This window comes from Apium graveolens, chromosome 9 (genome assembly GCF_009905375.1).
Source record: "Apium graveolens cultivar Ventura chromosome 9, ASM990537v1, whole genome shotgun sequence".
In the NCBI taxonomy this organism is placed as follows: Eukaryota; Viridiplantae; Streptophyta; class Magnoliopsida; order Apiales; family Apiaceae; genus Apium; species Apium graveolens.
Genome location: NC_133655.1, coordinates 95,384,071 through 95,391,873, shown reverse-complemented (window position 1 = coordinate 95,391,873; position 7,803 = coordinate 95,384,071).

Below are 7,803 nucleotides of genomic sequence, written 5' to 3'. Positions count from 1 at the left end.
GGTAAGTGGAGAGCTTTACGAACTACTCCAGGAGTAACCACATGCTCAACATCATTCACTTCAAATACGATGCTTGGAGTACCAGTAGCACCACCATCATCAAAAATCCCAGTTCGCCAAAACGTCAGAACTTGTTGGCTTGAAATATTTTAAGGTTGGGTCAAAGCATACCCAATCTCACTATTTGCTAAAAGATCTTGCACAAAGTGCAAATCAGATGGAGTTTCATCCTTGTTCAAGATTGCAGCATAGTTGTTAGGTACAAACTTGGCTTCATCAACAATTAAATCCTTAGGTGCCATGAGAAATAAGTGAGAAATAAGGTTGCCTGTAAGGTGTTTGATAAAATATATGTATGATAAAGCGTCAGTGAATATGAGAGAGAATAAGAGTAAAAAGAGAGAGATAGAGTATAAAAGTGAATAAAAGATTTTACAATCTTTTCTCTCTTTTACTGATACATGGTAAAAAATAGTCGTTGAGACACCTGTCAGACATGCAGCAGTAAAAGATAATTAATGGGCACGGGTATTCAGTAATCATTACTTATTACATGCAGTTTTTTAAGGAGAATAACCGTCCCACTAACCAAGTAATCCCATTAATCAAGGACGTTTAATTTTTTAAAAAAAAACATTCCAACTAAATAAACTATTATTACTGCTTTACCAATATTCTGTAAAAATATGACAAGTGAGGTAAATTTCCAAAAATAAACCAAGTAAATAAATACTGCCACGTCAGCATCAGAACTTGATTATTATCAGAGTTTTAAAAGTCATCAGAATATGATTAGTATCAGGATTTAAAAGTTCATCAGAATATGAAATGACTCAGAGACAAAATCTTGCAAAAAAAAGTAAAATTTTATTAATATATCAAACAAATACATTCGATGAAATTGCAAATACATACTAATCTATAATTCCTAACATCAACAGCTTTAGTCCTAGTCTAAGAAGATCATATCGACTAGTTCATGTTGCTGGAGACGAAAAGCACTGCAAGATGGATGATCCGTTCTTGCTGACGGAGAGCACGGAGATGAAGATTTCTTTGGACAGTCAACAAGTCATTTTTAATAATCTCTGGAAATTGAATCCAGAGATTATAAGGAATGTTGTTGATAGGATATGCAGTCGGAATTCCATTTTGAAAAATATGCACAGTGTCGGTGCCATAGTGATAAAACCAACCAAACTGAGCCATTGTTTGAGAGAAGAAAGAATTGATTTTTACTGAAGGAGTATTGGTCGATTATATAGACAAGGGAAGACCAAGAGATGTAGGGAATATGAAACGAATAGAAGTAAAGCCTCGTCTTCCTAGACCGATGAGTAATAATGACAGTCATTGGAAGCTTAAAACAGGAGTTAATGAGCACACGAAACAAGTAAAAAAAATTACTGTGCATATACGAGTACCACTAACCCAAATTATGTTGATTTTTTATATCTCACCCAAACATATTCTGATTTTAAATATGATTGTTTCAGATTTAACCACAAATAAGTCCAGTAAAGAATCAGGATTTAATATCTGAACTTAGACTCATATCAGAACTTAATAGTCATCGTAACATGACTCTTTAACTCGAAAAGTGAATGTTTTATTCTTAGGAACAGGCTTATAATCATTGCTTTTATTCACACCTTCCTTTCCATTCCTATTTTTCCTAGGTGACTTTACCTTGTTTACATTCTTAACATCTTTCAGCTTGTACTTAAGCTGCTGCTTAGTCATTAAGCCTATGTTAACTTCAGTTGGCTTTTCCTGTTTTAGTTTGTCAGAAGTTAATTCCTCTTTAACTTCTGATTTTTCAGTATCAGACTTAACAGCTACAAACTTAACAGGTTTTACCTTTGGCTTTTGTTTAACAACTACAGGCTCAATTTCTACAGTTCCTTTATCATTCTTATCATCTCCATAACCTAAGCCTTCTTTTCAGTTTCCACTACTTAACAAATTCTGAGTTGTTCTGCCAGAGTTAGTCCAAGTCCTGATAATCTCTCATTCCTTTTCTAACTCAGTTTTTAGAGATTCATTCATTTTAAGTACTTCATCCCTAACATAGAAAGCATCATCTCTATCTTTCTGAGTTTGATGGAACATGACTAACTCTTTTTCTAAATAATTATTTCTCTTTTTATAAGCAAGATTTTCAGAAGTTAATCTTTCACATGTTAAATTTTGATCTCTATAACTAATAAACATGGTTTTAAGATATCTTCTCAACTCATTAATATCATCAGTATGAAAGGCATAAGTAGTTTGAGGTACCTTTAACTCAGCAACATCAGAACTGCTATCAACATTTGCCATCAAGGCATAGTTCTCCTCAATTTCAGAATCTGAAGTGTATGTCCAACTTTTCTTCTTTGTGACAGGAGCCTTGCCTTTGTCACTCTTCACTTTCTTACAATCAGGAGATATGTGGTCTTTCTCACCACAGTTGTAGCATTTGACATTTGTGTAATCTCCTATGTCAGACTTTCCTCCTTTGCCTTCAGATTTTCTGAAACTCTTCTTATCAGAACTTGCACATTTCCTGGAAAACTTCTTTCCCTTTCTGAATTTCCTATATGCAATCCTTGTGATTCCTTTCACCATAAGAACACACAGCTTCATCATCTCCTCATCAGCATCCATCTCAGGTAAGCTTTCAATTTCTGAGTCATCATCACTATCAGAACTTGATGATTCAGTATCAGACTTTGTGATGAGAGCTTTTCCCTTGCCTTTCTTTGAGATAGCTGCTTTGGGGGATTCCTCCTCAGCCTTAAGAGCAACTGTCCTTGACTTTCCTCCTTTTCTCTTGCTTCTTTGTTCCATCTCAAGTTCATGAGTCTTGAGCATCCCATAAATTTCAGCAAGAGTTGTTTCTTCAAGATTATTGTTGTCTCTTATAGTTGTGACCTTCAAATCCTAACTTTCAGGAAGAGCTAACAGGAATTTAAGATTTGAATCTTCAAGATCATATTCCTTATCAACTATGACAAATCATTCAAGAGTTTGACAAATCTGTCATATAAACCAGTTAATGACTCATCAGACTTTGAGTCAAAGTGTTCATACTCTTGAGTGAGTATTGTCTTCATGTTCTTCTTAATTGAATCAGTTCCCTGGCATCTTGTCTCCAAGGCTTCCCATATCTCCTTTGCAGTCTTGCAGTTAATTACCCTGTTTGACATTACATTATCAATGGCACTATGCAGCAAGTGTCGTACCTTAGCATCCTTAGAAATTGAAGAGATATCTTCAGCACTATAATCACTTTTCTCCTTTGGTACAGACTTTGCTGGTTCACCTACAACTGCAACAGCGAGTTTGGTTGGCTTGTGTGGTCTTTCATTAATCCTGTCAAGAAATTCTGGATCTGTAGCTTCCAGAAACATAGGCATCCTCACCTTCCATATGGGATATTCAGATGGTTTCAGTATGGGAACTCTAATAGTCTCATATCGACTATGAATTTGAGTCTTTCGAGGTTCTTCAGTTTTGGTGGACTTGGTTGGAGTTTCTGCTTCAGACATGATTGATTTTAGATCTTAAATTGTTTGTGTGTTAGCAGAAAGCTCTGATACCACTTGTTAGGTCAAACACACTGTAGAAGGGGGTTGAATACAGTGTTTAGCATAATCAAATCGAATTAAAGAACACAAGTAACAGAAAAAAAAACTTTATTAAACTCTGTTACAATATAGAACAGTCATCTCTCAGTGATGAACAAATTATCACGAGAGCTGCTAGGGTTACAATGAATATTATTCTCGATAATGATAACACATATAGTGTAAACCCTATGTCTGTGTTTATATACTACACAGTTACAAGATAATCTCTAATTGATATGGAATATAATTTTGCCTCCTAAAATATATCAATCAGTTATCTTTTCTTCCAAGTATTCTATTCTTCATAGAATTCCTTCTTCATGCATATCTCTTCTTGCATTTATCTTGATCTTCTTTCCTTTCAATCAGCCGCCTTCCTTATCTAAAAGTCCCCTTAAGTCCTGATATTATCTCCTGATAACTTAAGTTCTGACAACTTAAGTTCTGACTTCAGTATAAGTGCTGATTTCTAGTTAAGTACTGATTTGTCCTGTTTAAGTAAGATCTGAAAACTAAACACAAATTATATTAGACATGACATTATCAAATATATCTAACAGACATAGAAAAAGAAGGAAAGTGATTGATAAGTAGAACTGTTAAATGAGTATAAGTAAAGTTGGAAATCATCAGTGATAAGGCAAGTACTTCTGAACCTTCTTCGAGATATATTGCAAATATTTTTGAACTTTCTCATAACATGTTGCTAGTATTCAAAATAGGTCATGTTTTATATTGCAAGCGTTTTAAATTATTCAACCTTGAACCCTGATCATATTATTGAACTTGTGCTGTAAGATTTATTTCTTATAAACTACCAACGGTTGATTTTACAGATAATAAATCATACAGATACAATACTACTCCACAAATACATACACACCATAAACCAAGTATTGCAATAGAATTTCTTGAGCATACAGAAACTTATATACCCTAGAATACCCTATGACATCAAAGATCTGCACCCTGTATTATCATTGAACCATTGTTCGTCAGATACTTGATTCTTCATCAGGCTTGAAGCCGTTCTTCATATTTACACCTTGATATACCCTGGTAATACTTATGAAATGTTTTATGCTCTGAGATGAATGATTTATCAATGTTAATCATAATTCTGATATATTGAATTATAATGATTATCATATTGAATTGCTTTATAATTGGATAATTTTATAAATGTGGACCAGATTCGTGGTTGGACCAGATTCGTGGTCTAACTAGATTCGTGGTCATATTAGTCCAATGTGTGTCTTTGATCCAGTATAGAGAGCAGAGCTGTGTGCCTTGCTCGGGGTTAGTGCGTGACTGATCAGCAGCCTAACCTTGGTTTTAAAAGTTAAAATGAATATCCAATTCTAATGATTAGTTGACAAGAAAATTGATTCTTCTGAATTATTTCAATTGATCATTGTTTAACCTCAGTTATTGCTCTTATGACTTGCTGAGCTAGTTATCTCACTCTTGCAAATCTGTTTATGTTATTCTATAGTTAAAAAGGAAATGGTTGGTAACGAGGATTCCCAGTCCAGTGTGCGAGCTAGCATTCCAGGTTTAGTTGGATCGAGCTAGCAGGAATTTTATATTGTAGTTGAGTTATGCAAGATTGTAAGAATGATTTCATTATCAGTTATAAGTTGAACTAGATGGGATTTGGTACGATGAAATAAAATTTAAGGTTGTGGCTTGTTTTCATACTTTAACCTGTTGCGATCCGGGGTTGTGTAAACAAGGGTCAAGGCATATAATATTCTGTATACAAGTTTATATATTGTGTGTGTGTGTTGTGAACCCCAAACTTCTGACCCGGATTTGGAGGGCGTCACACATCCCGTAGAGAGGGTTGTTGGTTGTTGGGATCACGATAGTTAAGTACTCACACTCGACAGGTTGAGTTTTTATCATTGTTTGCATCCGTTGAAGAGGGAGATTCGTCCCTATAGGTGGATCTTAGATCAGGGGATTCGTCCCTAGAAGTTGGCGTCACTAGTCGTCGTTGAGACTCCTCCACTTTGTCTGTCGTAGGTTGAGTGAGTCGGGATCTCAATAGAGGACGAGAGTGTCCTCGTAGGGATTGAATCGCTGGTTCCACTATTAACTCTGCTCTGTGTGTTCACCATGGTTGTTGTTGTCTTCCCACATACGACGCCAAATATTATGGAATAAAAATTAAGGCTTGTTAGTATTTAACGCTATGGTTTGTGAGTTTCGAGTTCTAATGGTTGTTCTCGTATTTATGGACTGGTTGTCCTCGCAAGATACCTACGTATATCTGTGTTTTAGAGAATCAATCCAAAAACGTAGTTTTAGGTTGATGGGTAGAGCCCTTTATACAGAGGTGAGTCTAAGGTTAGACTTGGGTTGAGAGACTTGGTGGACAAGTTTCCAACTTAGATGCTAATTAGGACTCTTATAAGGCAGCGGATTGTAGATCATTCCTTATAGGAGTTAGTATCCATGTTGGACGTTCATGTTTTTAGTCTTCCTGCCGTATTGGACATAGCCCGTGAACAGTTTATGTTCGTGGACCTTGACGACTTGAGCCGTTTCTAGTCCGTGACAGGTCATAACCGGCCTAATTTGAATTCAATTCGGACACTAAATTCAAATATAATTAATATATTATTTAATACGTATTTAGGATATATATTCTATACCGGCCAAATACTAAGATATTTGTCTTAGGCTGGGAGCTTGCTTCATGCTCATCTGTCATGCCGCTCATAGACCATAGACCATGCTGTTTTGTTTTCAATTCCAATATAAACTTTTAACATTGTTTGTAATTATTCGAAGCCATTATAAGACTGGTTTGAAACAGCTAAACAGATTGATTATTGACATAAAGTTAACTCAATGCAGATTTGTTTACATTGAAAATACAATCCAGATCACATCGTTCATAATCAATTTTCGGATCTACTACTAGGATTTAAAAATCAGGTCTATATATATATTACAAAATTATATTAAAACCTAACGGAACTAGGACCCCAGCAGCTCAGATCCATGACTCTGTCAAATGATTCCTCAGCTTTCTTTACTTTAGCTCGTCCAGAAGAACAAGCTTGAGGAACAGATGCTGCTGTTTTAGTTGTTGATTGATTACGGTTATACGTAACGAGAGTAGCTTTGGCTTGTCCATGCAACGATCTGAGACCATAATTCCATCTGCAAAACCCTAGTTGATCTTTCAATGCTTCCACTGCTCCTATGCTTGCTGCCACCATCCATGCTTTTCTTGAACTCATCCTTTTTATATAGATACTTTGTGTGTATTTTTTAGCTTTTATCTTTAAGCAAAACGTTTGAGAGGATGCTTTGTTGAGTTGAGCAACAATCCTGATTCCTGGGTGTATTTATATAAGAAAGAGTATGTGTTGGTGGGGGCAAAACAAAGGAAAGAAAAGAAAAGAAAACAGGGTGCGTCCCCATGGGATTGGACCGGTAAAGGCCAAAGGGTAAACCAGCAGCTGTAAAATGCTGACCCATGGATTTAGAAATCATTACTACTCGCTAAAAACCACTGGCTTAGAAAAAGAGTGTTTAGAAAGAGTTAAAATAAAGAAAACGGGTACCTTTAAATTCGAGGAATGTAAAGACAAACCCAGTTCCTCGGGCTTTCCGTTTCAAAGCTGTGATGACTGATGAGACAAGGCATATGGGAGTGGCCGAGGGGAATCCAAAATAAAGAATACCAACTTTTTGGGCTTGGTATCAGGAAGTAATATTGAAATGGAGTAAGGAAAATGTATAGAAGTTTTTTTCGAAAAAAATATGTTTTTTATAATTTTAAATTTGCAAAAATATGATTCATAATTATTTTTTTTTACAAAAATACGATTTTACAATTCGATGTAATCTGGAATGCAACCAAAAAATGTTTACGTTATTTTTAAAAGGTAAAAGAATCTGCATATCAGATTGCTTTTAATTTCAAGCGTTTTTTTGCATAGATTTTCTGAAATAGTAAATCACAAAAAATAAAATAATTTTTTGAGTTTTTTTGATAAAAGATAGACTTTCATTACTTCAATAGATGGCTTACAAGGGCTTACTAGGGTCTTTGACAAACTTGGAGAAGACGTGAATTAGACATGGCTATTAGCAATACATGATATCTAGGCCTAGTTTGGTTATATGTATGAAATTGACAGTTGCACAGTTAGTTGGATAATTAAAAAAT